The sequence below is a fragment of the Fukomys damarensis genome, unplaced genomic scaffold, assembly GCF_012274545.1.
Source record: "Fukomys damarensis isolate Sample0158 unplaced genomic scaffold, DMR_v1.0_HiC HiC_scaffold_36, whole genome shotgun sequence".
NCBI lineage: Eukaryota > Metazoa > Chordata > Mammalia > Rodentia > Bathyergidae > Fukomys > Fukomys damarensis.
The window spans coordinates 41236517-41252048 of NW_022900948.1; the positions used below are offsets into that span (position 1 = coordinate 41236517).

The following is a 15532-nucleotide window of genomic DNA, read 5'->3' on the forward strand; positions in this document are numbered from 1 at the left end:
TTTTTTTTTTTTTTTTGCCTCTTCCGCGCCTTTCTCGGGGCCCCCTGGACCCTACACCTGCCTCTGCACCGCGTTGGCCTTGCACGCAGCACTCAGCACCCGCTCTGCCACCCAGGAAGCCATTCTCCTCCCCGAGGAGAGATTCAGTGCTACCCTGGACACCGTCTTTCCATCTCTCAGCCCCTGGGGCGCCCTTGGGCTCCCTTCCCTGGTGACTTCTTGTGCCCGCCGCGGTGCTCCCAGGTTCCTCTTCTCTCCTGCCTTCTTACCTGCCGGCGCTTCTCAGTTCTCCACCCTCAGTCCTGCTCTCTCCTCCCCCTTCCCAAGGTTCCTCCTTCCCCTCCCTCCCGGTCAGGGCCACGCCTCGTCCTCCAGCCCTGAGCTCTCTGTTATGCTGGGGTTCCAGGCTTTTTTCCCCGCGGTGCCCCACAGTCCAGCAACCCAGGCACCTGTTCCCCAAGCAGGAACCTGGGAAAGCTCGGTCCCCCTCCACTCCCCTGGACTTCCTCTGCCCCCGGCCGGCAAGTGGCCAGGCCTGGCAAGCTCTCATCCCAGACCTCCAAATGTCTACTTTCTGTTGCTTGGGCCCTGCCTGGGCAGCCCTCAAATGGCCCCCTAACCCCAAGCAACACCCCCTGCTGCTTCCCAGCCTTCCCAAACCTTGGAGTTGGGGAGGGGTGCGGGCAGATCCTCAGACTGGGGTGGGAGTGCCTGCCTGCTGGAACGGCGGGACGACTTTCCGAGGGCTCAGTGCTATTACTGGCCCACATGCACCACTGCAGCACCGCCCCAGCCAGTTTACCTGATGCTCTTATTTAATTTTCATGACAGCCTGGTGAAGTGGGTAGTGCTACTGTTTCCGGTTTCACGGACACTGAAACTAAGACTTGGAGAGGAGCACGACCTGCCTGAGGCCGTAAGACCCTAAGTGCTCTGGCTAGCATTTGAACACGGACCGTCTGATGCTCAGCCCTCTCTTTATAGTCCCCACTGCCACAGGAGAAGCTTGTTTCGGGCCGGCTCCAGCAGCTGGCCCTCAGCAGAGGCTCGGGGCCTGTAACCAGCTTTCCCTTAGGGTCAGGGCTTTCAGGGCTCTGCAGATTCCCTGGGTTTGTGGGACAGGACTTCAGGGCACTGCCTAGTGCTCAGACTCTCATCAACCAGTATTTAAAAATATATCTATTTCCTTTTTTTCTCATTGAGTTAATTGGTACATTTTAGGTATACAGTACAGTTACATTCATTATTGGGATCGTGTACCCTTACATGACAGGTCTTGGTTCTCATTTTTTTCCCTTTGTCCCTGCCCTCCCTTCATCCCCTCCTCCCTTCCCTATTTACAAATACTTTATTTCCATTTTTTCATTTTCTCATGTTTTTTTTCTTTTCCCTTGTTTCCTTTCCCCTACCCTTCCCACTTCCTCTACACCTTTAACCCCTTTCTTCCTATTTTACATTGTCAATTATATCATTAGGATCTTATGTACCATTATAGTTTTTCACACCAGAGAAACTATTCAGTATTTACCCACATGTGACTTATTTATTTCACTTAGGAGTATATCCTCAAAATGTATCCATTTCCTATGAATGAATCTAATTTATCATTCTTTATGGCTGAGTAGTATTCCATTTTATAGAAATACCACATCTTCTTTATCCAGTCTCCAACTGATGGGCAAATGGGCTGTTTCCAAGTTTTAGCTATTACAAACTGTGCTGCTATAAACATGGGTGTGCGTGTATCACTGATAGGATTCTTTTAATTCTTTTGGAAAGATGCCCAGCAGACGGATGGCTGGGTCCAATGGAACCTCTTATCCCAGCTCTTTGAGGTATCTCCATATTGATTTCCACAGTGGCTGCACCAGTCTGCACTCCCCCAACAATGGAGAAGGGTTCCTTTCTCCCCACAGCCCCGCCAGCATTTGTTATTAGTTGATTTCTTGATAGCAGCCATTCTTTGTGAGGTGAGGTTGAAAACAACACTGAGATTCCACCTCACCCCAAAAATATATCTATTGCATATGCCATAAAATATACCCTTTTAGCCACTCATTGGCTTTGGTGTATTTACAAAGTTGTGCAACCATCATTACTATCTAATTTGGGACATTTTCACTACATTAGAAGAACCACCAACCCTTTGCCTACTAAGCAGGTAGGCACTTCCTCTCTTCCCCTCATTCAGCCCCTGGCAACCACTCATCTACTCTGTGTCTCTGTGGCTTTTCTGGAGATTTCATTGTAAATGGACTCATGCAACATGGCCTTTCGTGTCTGGTCTCTTACCTAGCATGGGGTTTTAGAAGCTCCTCTGTGTTGTAGTGCAGTCAGCTCTTCATTCCTTTCTGTCACCCAGTGAATCCCACCGTACGGCTATACCGCATTTTGTCCACCCATCCACCCACAGATGGACCGTTTTGGGTTGTTTACCACTTTTCACCTACCGTGACTCACCATGCCCTGAACGCTCCTGTACAAATCCTTGCACTTGTAGTGTGCATAAGCACACAAGTGCTTCCAGTTCTCCCGGGGCATCTAGGAGTGGGGACACTGGGTCATATGGTAACTTCTTGTCGTAAGATCCCTGAACCATCTTCCAGAGGAGCTCCCATCTGCTGTCGTGCTCTGGTGGGGAACTTGGGGACCCCCTGAGTAACGAGCAGCCTTGTAGGTGGAGGCTGTCGGAGCCCACTCTCTTCTTACTGTTTGTCCACGAGAGAGAGGTGACTGGGGCTTTGGACCCACTCTGGTCAGGTCTTTCCCAATTGTGATCTTAACCAAATCCCCTGAGGAACTGGTATGGAAGATGTTGTTCACCTCATTGATTTCATGACTGAAAATATGGAGGCTCCATGAGATGGGGTAATTTGTCAATGAGAGACAGAGTTGAGACTTGGATCCATCTATGCTTCTCCGTGCGATTCCAAAGCACTTGCGTTTAACCCTCCAAATTATACTTCCTATAAATGGCCCAGTTCATCTCATGGCACAAAAGGGGATGCGACAATAAGGAGCTGGGCACAGGCAGTGGTTCTTCCAGGGTTCTGAGAACCTCTTGCTTCTTTCTGTGGTCTCACCCTCTGGGGCAGGGGTGGGCACACTACTGGGATCTGGTCCTTCCGAGGGCAGCCAAGCTGGATCTGAGAGAGGAAGCTCTCCGCATTTCATGGGTGGGGAAACTGGACCAGAGCACCAAGTGCCAGGCCTAAGTGGGAGGCCTCCCTGGAGGTTAGGGGGTGGCCACCTTCTAATGACCCTCCCTGAAGGAAGGAAGTCAGGTGATGGGCTGGGAGGGGCTGGAAGAGGAGGCTGAGTGGTGTCCTCTCAGTGGCATCAGACAGGAAGGGGAGACCAGGACCTATCTTGGGAGGGATTCAAGAGGAATGGCCTAAGGTAGTCAAACTTGTCCTTTTGTAACTGGGACCCCAGAAGGGTCAGTAGCAAAATCTTCAAGTGAACAAAGCCAAGGAGGGAGTGGGAAGGAGAGGTCCAGGGACACTGATCCACAGTACAGCCGGGCAGGAGTTGGGGGCGCATCAAGGGACATTGGAGAAGGGCCACCCGACACCCTTTGTAGATGAGGCAGGCTAGCCCAGGGTTCGGAATCACTCTGCCTGGGTTTAAACCTCAGCGACTCTCCGTATCTTCTTCTGGAAAGTGGTGACCATAAGAAGACCCGTTACCACAGGGGTATTGTGGGGACTCGGATGGCACGATACACGCCAAGTGCTCAGCAAGCTCAAAGCCCATTTAAGGGTGATTCTAACAGTAATGCCAGAGGACGCAGAGGAGGAGCACAGGGACTGCCTGCTGCCTGCCTAGAGGTTGAGATGGAGGTAGAGATCTAATCCAGCCGGGTCATCTTGGGCCAGGAGTGAGTGACTCAGAAGCAGGTGTGAAGACAGACCCACCCCACCCCCACTTGGTGGCATCCTGTGGTGGACTGGGGCACTGGGGCGATGACACCACTGCTACCCAGTGCTTCTCCAGCCTTTGCTGTGTGCTGAGCCCTGCTCTAATCTCTTCACAATCATTCACCCATTTAATCCTTACAACACCCCCTGAGATAGGTTAGATGTTATTATTCCATTTCACAGCTGAGGATGTCAGGGCCTAGAGAGATTAATAACTCGTACAAAGGCACAGAGCTTGTAAGTGGAAGAAGTGGGATTTGAGTAAAAGTGGTGTGCTTCCTGAATCTGTGCCTTTAAGTAGGTTTATGGCTTCTACCTGACTGTGCTGTCTGGAGCTGGGACATTTGGCAAGTGGAACCCGAGAGGGAAGGCAGTCATGGGGACAGAACTCTGTCAGCTGACGTAGCCCAGGGGGAGCCCTAACTCATCTCCTCTTCAGTCATCTCTGACAGTGAATTGTCTGGTATACATTGCCTGTTTAGTTGTATTTTATTTTCTGTCAATCTTTGGGATTCCTGAGGGCCAGGACCTTGCTTGGCTAACCTTGTATGACTCATTTCTAGCCTAGTGCTGGGGTCATAGTAGCTGCTAAATGAACAGTAGTAGGTTGTTGTTATTTTGTGGTTGGCACGTGTCTGGGTGACTGTTCCCTCCCTGGAGATTTACACACAGGCTTCTGGGAGGAATGAGCCACTGCAAGTGCCTGTGTCCCACGCCAAGGGCATAAATTTGGAGCTCGTGCACTGTGAGGTGGGGGATCCTTGAAATCCTTCCCACTCTTGAGTCAGAAGTGGTCACGTCCCTCTCATGGACTTGCCTCCACTGTGGAAGCCAGCTTGAGCTTGTCTGCAGTAGATGCCAAGGTGGAGACAACTCTGATGCCCCACGGGAACGGTAATGACAGTGGTCATTGCTGTTCATGGGCACTTACAGCTTTTCACCACAGCTCCAGCCAAAGGGGTAGGGTTGGCAGGGCTTTTCTGGGAGCTTTGCCAGCCTAGCCTGCTCCTGGAGAGGGAAGCCAGATCTCGGGACATTCCTTCTTAGATCCAGGAAGATTCAAGATGGTCAAGTCCTGTGGAGGGGAAATAGAGGCTTGCATCAGGCTTCAGGGTGGGGAGAAAGATTCTGCCAATAGAGATAGGTGGAGGAAAGTCAGTGTCTCAAGAAACAAATGTGAAGGTGAACTTCTCCCAGCCAGGTGACAGAGCACTAAAGAATCTAGGACATGGGCTTTGAGAATCACATATTCATTGATCTATTCATCAGCAGACATGTGCTGAGTTTCTTCTTGCCAAGTATACATGACAAAGATGATGGCCACTCGAGTCACTAAGACAGGACCACTGGAGATTGAAAGCTAGGCACGTAGCAGTTTCCATTTGTCCAGCCCTTGCTGTGTGAACTTGGCTGAGCAAGTAACTGCTCTGATCTCTAGATGTTTCATCTGCAGATTGGAGGTAATACTAACACCTACCTCACTGGGGTTATTGGAGAATTAGCAGAGACATAGAGATATAAACCTCTGTCCCAAAATTCATACACAGTAAAAGTATATGAATTATCAGCCCATCTTGTAGCCTAGACTGAGATGAATTCTGGGGGTGGGAGAGAGAAAGAGAGCTCAAAGATGCCTCCTGGGTGAAGAGGAGGGAAGTGGCTGGACTCCCAACGGTACTCTTTATTTAAGGTCTCTCTAGATGTCAAATTTCCCGCTTCTCATGGAGCCTCAGTCTCCAGATTGGTGTCTTTCTGGGTGGTACGTGGAAGGCGCAAGGGTGTGGTGTGGACACTGCAATGGGGGAAAGGAGGCCAGGCAGCACCACGGACAGAGGTCTGTTGCTGTCCGCGGTTCTGAGAGTTTTCAGAGTTCTCTGCTGACAGCCTGAGGCTCTTTGGGAACTAGAGAGAGTATCTGAAAGGGTGTGCGTGCGTGCGTGCGTGCGTGCGTGCGTGCGTGCGTGTGTGTGTGTGTGTGTGTGTAGACAGTGAGCAACCTTAGTAAGATTTAGTCTGACTTCTCCCTCAATCCTGCAGGGCACCAGGGCTCCCAAACCAGGCAGGAGAAGACAAAGTCTTGAGGAGGACTGACACCATGCGATGACTTCCTCAGCGTTAAAAAAATTCCGCACCATCCTAAGAGAACCTGAGAAAAGCTAATTCCCAACCTTTCCAGAAGAAATTGGAGGAAAATAATCACAGTGGAAATCATACTAGATAACCTTTTTCTGAGGATCCAGGCTCTCACTTAATCCTTACAATTTCCTCCCAGTTCTATGGAGCAGGAACCCCAAAGAAATGACATAGTTCAGCAGAGGCTGCCGAGCTGGTGAGGGCAGAGCTGGGGTGTAAGCTTAGCAGTATGACTTAGAGCAGCGGTGGCGAACCTATGGCACGCGTGCCACAGCAGGCGGTTCGTATCATCGAAGGCTCTAAATGGTCCGCCATCACTGACTTAGAGTCTTCTCTCATGGTCGTAGCAGCAGAGCCCTCTCAGCCCCAAACTGAAAGAGCAATGAGCCAAGTTCATCAGCAAGAAGCCCCTGGATTGGTTTGTGGCCAGGAGTGCACAACACCTGGCTCCACCAGGCTGTGGTTCTCTCCCCCATTTAGGGGGAACCAAAGAGAGGCTGAGAGCCTTTCGCTGGGGCTTCTAGGTGCACAGAGTCTCTACGGAGAGGCTAGGTCAGCTCTTTCTATCTCCCAATTTCTCCCTCCTTCTCTCCTTTCCACCTCCCCCTCCATTTTCTTTCCTCTCCATCCTCCCCCCTTCCCTCCCCTTGCATCCTACGTGTCTATATGCATAGTCCTCTTCTGTTATGAAAACGCGGAGTGTGACTTATTGGGTGTGACTGTGTGTCCTCTCTCAAGATGAGACTCTGTGTGTGCTCCGGCAAGTCCGTGGTGTGGCTGTGGGATGCCCATCACATAGGCGCCTGTGTCCCTGGCTCTGGCATCACAAGGCATGCCCGTGACATCCTGCCCCAAACCTGCCCCCTTCTCCCAACCAAGTTCCTCCTTGCTCCCACCCTGGGCAAAGTTGTTTCTTTGAAATGCTTCTAGCACCTGGCTTAATAGGCCTTCCTGTGAGCATATCCCCAGTTCTGCACTGCTCCCCAGTGACTGGGGACCTTTTGTCAAGCACATATGAAATTAAGTGAAATAAAAATCATATTAAAAATTATTACCATCTAACAGCCATTAGTCTGCACACTGCTGTCAGCCTGTGATGGATTCCTCACTTACTTCAATGAATGTTCTAACGACAGTGATAAAATCACTCAGAAAAAAATAGAATAAACTGTTAACCCTCTCCCCATCGACACTTGTTTTTCTTTGACTAAAATGCAATAAGGGATCTTGGTAGAACGTGTTGAGCCATTTGTGACTGCCCGGGCTTCATCCTTTGAGTTGCAGGAGAGAAATTTCCTCCAGACACAGAGACGAGCTCCAATTTCTCAGCTCAGATTTGGGTTCTGGATTAGACACAGCTGTTTCTGAGTCAGGGCAGGTAGGGCCTTGTTCTTGTATTTCAGACTTTAAATGAGGTTTATTTATTGAAAAAGATTTATTGAGCTTCCACTTCTGATAGGAAGGCCCAGGTGAGCAGTAATGTGCATCTGGGCTGTGGCAGTGGCCAGGGGCCGGGGAGAAGGGTCAGATTGGAAAGATGTGTAAAAGGTAGAACAGACAGGACTGGCTGATGAGGTTTACTTGCGGGAGAGAGGGAGCTCTCCTGGATGTTTATTGCTGAAGGAACTAGAAGCCAGAAGACATTATTCACGAAGGGAGGGAGAGAGCAGGCAGGCTTTTTGTAGTAGAAGGAAGAGCTCAGTGTGAGTTTCTTGGTTTGGGGGAGACTTGGATAGCCAGGGAGAAAGCGCCTGTGTTTCTGGGTCCACAGAAGCGCAGGGGACGAGACCGGAGGGAGAGATGTGAATCCTTGGCACTCAGGTGGGGTGGATGAGACCATTGCAGGGGCATCCTGTGGAAAAGGAGTTGCAAGGACAGTGCCTGAGCTCAGCCGGCCACTAAGAAAGGCCCAGAAGGAGACAGAAGGAGTTTCTGGGAGGATAAAGAGTCCGGGAAGGGGTGATGGCCCTTGCTGGGCTCTGGTCTCCTTCCTGTCTCAGCCATACTTGGGACGCTGTTGACGTACATTTGCCAGGAAACTCAAGCAAGGAAGGGCTTCATTTTGCCTGCAAACGGGAAATTCTCATGGCAAATTCTTTCCAGCGCCACTCACTTTCCACCTTTTTGCTTTCTAGGGCAGGAATGACATCTGCTTTTCAGATACAAATAACCAAACCCATTCTACCCAGTTTAAGTTCTAAAGGAGTACTTATTTCAAGGAGCAGGGTATCTCTAGGAGTCCCAGGCTGGGAAATGCAGCCCAGAATCATGCTCAGAGAGCCATCAGGTCCGTGCAGCACTGCTGCCCCATCTCTTTATTTCTGGAGCTAAAGCCCCTCTCAGCTAAGCATCTCCACAAATGTCCACTCCATACTTCTTTGGACTTGGGCTCTCCCTGCTTCTCCAGCCAACGACACACAGGGACACCTCATGGACTCTGGGACTCTGTGTCTCCCTGTTGTCAGGGCAGCCTACATGAATGTGTGTCCCACTGGTGTGGGCAAAAATTCCCCATTCCTGGGGCTGAGGAGCTAATTGTCCCTGACTGCGAGGTGTTCATCTCCAGTCAATTACGGAGCCACACTGTAATCATAACATGATGATGAGAACCAACATCTACTGAGTGCTTCCATGTTTAGTTCACTTCCACACAATACCCTTATGAGTGAGGGGCTATGGATGAGCCACAGAAAGCGTGAGTCGCAAGGCCAAGGTCACACAGCTGGTGTGTAGCTACACTGGACCTTGAATTCTGCATTTGGATTCTTTGCCGCTGACCACTGTGCTATCCTATCTCCTCAGCATCCCCAGAAGGGTGACTTTTGGCCAGGTGTGGTAGGAGCTGGACGCACACCTCTTGAGTTGTCTGCTGTGTGTGAGTCCATAGACTGCTCTGTGCAAAGAAGCCTGGGAGGAGGCCAGAAGTAGGTGGCCTCAGCATAGACCAGAGCAGTTGGGGCTGTGAGAAACTGGGCCAGTGCCAGCCTAGGGGACGATCACCTGGAGGCTTTGTTGAAGCTCATAGTGCGCCAAGAAAGCAGTGTGAGTTTCAAGGAGAAGCATGCTTCCCCAGCCCCACCTAGGTGCAAAGCTCACTGGACCCTGGGCTGGAGTCTCTCTGGCCTAGGCCTGTGCAGGGCGGAGCCCAGGGGTAGCTGTAGGAGGCTGGAGTCTCAGGGGCTGAGACAGGCAGGCAGCCTCCAACATGGTCTGTGCCTCACCTTTCTGATCATGGCCCCATTGTCCCCTCCCGGGCCCAAGTTACTGACATGTCTCACTCTATGAGTCTTCCCGGGGGTGGCCTCTGATTTGGGCATCAAGATCTAAAGCATCTCTCTGACAGCATCTCTCATCCCTGGGGAGGTAGGACACTCATGAAGGGCCTTGCGAGGCCCCGTTTGCCCCTGTATAAAGCGGGGAAGCCATTACCTTCCACTCGGGCAGGTGCATGCAGCAAGCTCTGGCCACAGAGCAGATGTTCAACAGGGCAGCTGGTGTTATTGGAATTAATCCCTCTGTCCAAGCTTAAGTCACGGCCCCCATTTCCAGGCTCTCTGCTCTGGGGAGCTGGCAGCTCAGCCAAGTGCTGCAGTCTTCCCTGAGATGCTAACGAAAGAGGCTATGGAGGGAGGAGCTGGGGTCCTTTCTAGATAGGGTGGTCTCTAGAGAGGGCAGCTGGGCAGCCTGCGGGTGCGTGGCACCAGCTCAGCCCCCAGCCCACTGCTCCCTGGGCAGCTGCTCCCAGACTCCCTCCCATCCTCGACTGCCATGCCAGTCCCACATCTGAGCCCCAACAGCACCCCACCATTTGCTGATGGGGAGCAGCTTCCATGCCCAGATCCCAGCCAAGAACAGGGACCTTCTGGCCTGTGACTCACAGGGGACAGGAAGCTCTTAGCTTCGGACTCCCAGGGTTGCTACCACCAGTAAGTCCCCAACTTACCAATGAGTTCCCTTCATAAACCAATTCATTTGTAAGTCCAACAAAGTGAGTCTTATTCACCCTTGACACAAATATATAATGTGAAGCACTAAAAAGCCAACCTCCACATCACCACTGCTTTCCCTCTTTTCCAGACCTCCTGGGCTCTGATCCAGCACTGTACGACTGTCCGCTGTCGCACCGTAAGTACTGTAAGCGCACGGCAGCACAGTTGGGACCATGTCCGGCAGACACGTGGGCTACTTCTGTGAATTGTTCGAGTCTACGAATGTTTGTGGTTTGAGGTTCATTTGTATTTGTAAAAGTTTGCAGCTCAAATCTTTGTAATTTGGGGACTTACTGTATCACAAAGATGGAGGCTTAAAACAACAGGGATCTATTCTTCCACAGTTCTGGAGGCCAGAAGTCTGAAGGGAAGGTGTTGGCCAGGCCATGCTCCCTCCAAGGGCTCTGGGAAGGATCCTCCCTGGCCTTGTCCAGCTTCATGTTGCCAGCAACCGTGACAGCTCCTGGCTTGTATATGCTCCACTGTGGTCTCTGCCTCTGCTGTACCATGGCCATCTCCCTGCTGTTTCTTTCCCCTTATGAGGACAGCACTGGCCTCATTTTAACTTGATGACATCAGCAAAGACTCTACCTCCAAATAAGTTCACATTCACAAGTTCTGGGTGTTAACACCTCAACGTGGCTTTTTTTTTTTTTTTTAAACTTTGAGACAGCGTCTCAAAAAGCTGCTAAGTTGCTCAGTCTGGACTTGAACTTGTAATCTTCCTGCCTCAGCTTCCCAGAGTGCTGGGATTGCAGACACCTGGCTCAACATGTCCTTTTGAGGGACACCAATCGACACATAGCACCTTCTCAGAGGGTCACCGAGACCCTGACAATGGCTCGCCGAGGATGGAGGCTGTGGTCAGAGGGAGAGAGGGACCAGCCTTGGCACCTTGGAAGCAAGGATGAGGTCTGCAGCTGGCCTGCATGAAGGTAAGGAATCGATCACTACCCCAGTCTTCTTTGCACTGGGATCTGAGTCCCATCTCAGGATGATGGTCAGAGCCATCAGCGCCTCTGGCTCAGAAAGTCACTGCACAGAGGTGATGGCCTGCTGTCTCCTGCGGTGAGGTCACTGCCACTCAGTGGCTGCTTTTCTAGGATGGGACCCTTCGAGCAGGCAGCTGCTCAGTTGCTCATTTCTCAGTATTTCTTCCAGGCTACCACATACCAGAGATAGCAAAAGGCACAGGGGAACCTTCCAGAGTGGGACACTGTGGAACAGTCACTCTGCTGACCACTGGTAATCACCAGGAGCTGCTATTCTGAGAAGCCTAAGCAGCAGTGAGAAGATGGAACAGAGGAACTCAAATGATTGCAGGGTCAGGGAATTAGCAGAGACCTAAGGGACTTAGAAAGAACTAGGCAGATGGGAAAGGAGAGACAGGGCCAGACATTCTCTGTGTGTGCGTGTACGAGTGTGTGCGTGCAAGTGTATGCATGTGTTGGGATCTCCGCAGGTGGGAGCAGAGTTCCTCTGAGGAGCGGGGCTGTGCTCCTTCATGGGCATCATGGGGCGGGGCCAGCTGGGCCAGGGGGAGCTGGCAGGTGAACTTTTTTGAGCCCCACAGGTGTGACCCAGGTCCCATAAGCGGATTGCTTGGGCGATGGGGACTCTGACCAGCTTTGGACCAGTGTCACTGTTGTCATTGGATCAGGGCAGTGCTGGGAAAAGATCAATACCTTGCTTTCCCTGCCTTAAAGTTCACTCTGAGGATCAGAGCTCCTGCTTTTGTCAGGGAGAGGAGAGGGTGCCTCCCTGGCAGAAAGCTGGAGCGCTGCAGGGGCAGTAGGCAGGGCTCTGGTCTACTAATGGGCTTGGCCAGTAGGGAAGGAGAACTTCAGCGTGTCCCCTCCTTACACACACACTGAGATCCCACTGATGGTGGTCGAGCTACCTCTGACACTCTGGGGTTACTTGTTCCCCCGGCCAGTGTTGACTCAGAGATCACATGGGGCTGATCTTGTCTGACCAGGGCTGGTTATCTTGACACAAGGAAAGGGCTGAGGACCTGCACCAGGGATGAGTATTGAGCTAGTGGGAAAGCACAGTGGCTTCCAGAGTCTGCTGGGAGTGGAGGACAAAGAGGGGGTGAGGAAGAGCAAGGAGATCTGAAGCCGGACTTGAATTATCGTGCAGAGCTCTGGGAGACTCGATTCTTCAAGTTCTAGGGGCCTGGAGATCCTCACATTTCCTGGAAACAGAGCATGGCTTTGCAGCATCAGTCCTGGGGCTGAGAAGCCATGGGTGAAGGGAGCCTTGGAATATGGATGGTCTCCTTTCTCCAGCACTGCAGCAGCGGAGCGCCGCAGACTTAGGTCTGGAACTCACCTGGGCCCTACACTTAGAAGCTGCATGACCCAAGGCAAATTCTTAGCCCTTTCTGATGGATTTTTCTCCCCTACAAAATGTGTGTGGTGGCATTTTGTTCCCAAGCCTTGCGCCTAGAACAGAATGAGCAAGCAGCACTTGGTACCTGGTGGCCAGCATGAGGGGGGGTTTAGGGGACTGGGCACTTGCTGGTGGAGTTGAAGCAATGAGGTTGTGTCTGTGACCCTGAAGGGAAGAAGGAAGTTAGCATGAATGGGTTGAGGGTGAAGGACAAGATATTGGTTCTGAGGACCAATATCTGGATTATATAAAGAACTCAAAAACTAGATTCCCCCCAAATAAAAGATCCAACTCTAAAATGAGCAGTTGAAAGATGGTGTCATCCCAGCACTTGGAAGGCTGAGGTCGGAGGATTGCCATGAGTTCAGGGCCAGCCTGGGTGACCCAGTGAGTTTGAGGCCAGTCTGAACTACATAATGGGACTGTCTCAAACCAAAACACCACTAAATGGGCAAGTGAAATGAATACACACTTCTCAAGAGAAGTACAAATGACCAATGAAAACATGAAAAAATGTTCGGCATCTTTGGCCATGAAAGAAATGCAACAAATAATATGGCAATTCCACCTGAATCCAGAAAGAATGGATTTCATCACAACACTCCCCGCTCAATGCTGACAAGCTTGTGAGGAAAAAGGAACCCTTCCGCACTGTGGGTGAGAAGGCAAGCTAGTACAACCACCGTGAAAATCGACACGGTGATTCCTCCAAAAACTAAAAATAGAAATTCCATTTAATGCAGCTCTACTCTCTCTGAGTATTTTCCTAAAAGAGTTAAAGACACTATAATACAGTGATATGTGCATACCCATCTTTACAGAAGCACAACTCACAATAGCTAAATCTTGGAAAGGGCCTGAATGTCCATCAGCAGATGAATAGATAAAGAAAATGTGGTAGTTACGCACAACGGAGTACTACTCAGCCATAAAGAAGGACACATTTGAGTCATTTGTAGGAAAACGGATGCACCTTGAGACCATAGTGCAAAGTGAAATAAATCAGACACAGAAGGTTAAATATCATGTGGTTTTCCTTATAGGAAAAACCCAAAGTGTAAATAATTTAAAGAGCAAAATAAGAGACGGATGATAGGAAACAAGAAGATCTTTTGGAGAGGGGAGGTCATCTATAGGAGGTGGGAGAGAGGAGAAAAGGAGGGAAAAATGATTGAGATGTACTATGTTTATGTATCAACTTCCCACAATGAATGTGTCCATTATGCATCACAAACAAGAACTGCTCAGAAGGAATATGCTGTCCCCTCCTGGCACCATGAGCCATTGAGAGATGTGTCCAGCTCAGGGTCATTTTCACCAGGGACACTGGGGACTCAGGGCAGTGGCTGAGCTCCTCCCAAGTCTGCACCAACCCTGCTTGACATGAGCTCTTTGGGGGCTGCAGGCAGCTTTGACACAGCCTCCCCAGGACAGGGAAGGAGAGTGCTGTAGGTGATCCCACTCGCATCTCCTCGACCCTGGAGAACCCCAGAGCTGCCAGGAGGAGGTCCCCTGCTGGGGAGCTTATGGGACGAGGGTGTGTGCTAGGGAAGTGTGGGTCATCTGCCCTCTGGTGCCTGCCACTGCGGAGGTCTGAGGGTCACAGGTCACAGGCATGCAGGTGCATGAAATGATATCTTCCCGGTCACAGGTGACCAAGGATCAAGACATCAAGATGATGCCTGGACTCAGGCTGAGGGAGAGCAGCTAGGCACACGAAGAGCTGCTCACGCTCAGGAGCATGAGTGCCAGTCTGCTCCACCCAGGATGAGCACCTTCTTGCATTCTGCCCCCCTGGTTCCTCCATGCCCCCTCATGCTTGTCCTCACACTGATACAGTTTGCCACTTGGGGACAGAGTCTTGGGTTGAACCCATGCGCAGAGCCCACTGAGCTGCTTTCTCTAGCCAAGGGAGGAAGAGGGCGCCATCATTCTCCTCAGTATAGGCAACCTTCTCTCCCAGATGAAGCACACATGGGAGTTCCATTGGCTGGAATCAAGGACAGTCCAGGCGAAGAGTTGGCTACAGGTGCATCTGTACCTAGAGGATCGAGATGCTCCTGTCACCAGCTGACATCGGGAGCCATGTAGCATAATTCATTTGCATTTACCTGTGAGGGACGGTGAAGAGTCTAGATGATGCCTGACAGATGCCCCTTACCCTCTGAGGATGGACTCAGGCCAGACGGCTGCTCCCTGACCCCAAGTTCAGAACAGTAGCCCAAGCCATTTCAAGGGCTCCAGGCCTGAGAGTGAGGCCTCTGCCACACCCAAGTTGGGCTTTGTTCTCATGGGTTCCAGGGTGGGACCAATGTAACGCTTCAAACCAGGCTTCATTCTCATTGGCTCTGAGCCAAGGGGTGGGGCCTATGAGCTGATGACATCATGCCTATGCCGGCGGGCAGGTTACAGGATAGCTCAGTATTTACAAACTCAGCACTCCTGTGCTGCCTTTATAATTTTTGTGCACTGTGTGGATGATTATTTTTTCCCATACATACTGTAAAGATTTTCTTCTATAAAAGTTCATTTTAAAAGGAAAATTTACCTCACTGTCAGAGACACTGTAGTTATGAAAGATCCAAATTGTGGCCCTGGTACTTATTAGCCCTGAGAGCTTAGGGTCAGTCCTAACCTCTCTGTGTCTCACTTTCCTTGTCTCTGCAGCAGGGGTGTGCAGGGTGATGGTCCTACCCTATAGGATGTTCGAGGATTAGATGGTTAAAATATGCAGATCTCAGAACAACGCTGGGCTTCTTGTGAGTGCTGGATATGTCTCAGCTGTATTTTTTATCATTATTGTTATTAATGGGAAAACAGGCCTTGCATGCTATAGATGGAGGCAACTATAAAGATAAGTAGAGTGAACACACAGCAGGGTGATTAGGTTCCAGCCAGTGTCTGCAGCCTGTGGCTGACTCCAGCCAGGGCTTGCATCTTTGTGTAGGAGGCTGGTTGGGGTTTTGAAGAGGTGTACACAAGCCAACACCAGACAGGGTCTTTCTTCCCAACTGAGTGGAAGGGAAAAGCAGGGGAAATTGAGAGCAATTTCTCTCCTAGGAACCCAGTAGGAGCCACCGTGCCACCGGCCACCTG

The 15532-nt window shown here is 50.9% G+C and overlaps 2 long non-coding RNA genes across 2 annotated transcripts in view; one reads left to right on the top strand and one right to left on the bottom strand.

Moving 5' to 3' along the window:
• LOC104854895 overlaps nucleotides 1-10962 on the top strand; it is a 21254-nt gene extending 10292 nt beyond the window's left edge. The window contains exons 2-3 of the long non-coding RNA XR_778242.2: nucleotides 10131-10178; nucleotides 10777-10962. This is a non-coding gene — a long non-coding RNA (uncharacterized LOC104854895). The remainder of the gene's footprint in view (nucleotides 1-10130; nucleotides 10179-10776) is intronic.
• LOC104854894 overlaps nucleotides 1-14694 on the bottom strand; it is a 16256-nt gene extending 1562 nt beyond the window's left edge. The window contains exons 1-2 of the long non-coding RNA XR_778241.1: nucleotides 14548-14694; nucleotides 4852-4995 (exon numbers count right to left, since the gene is read on the bottom strand). This is a non-coding gene — a long non-coding RNA (uncharacterized LOC104854894). The remainder of the gene's footprint in view (nucleotides 1-4851; nucleotides 4996-14547) is intronic.
• Nucleotides 14695-15532: the final 838 nt, after the last annotated feature.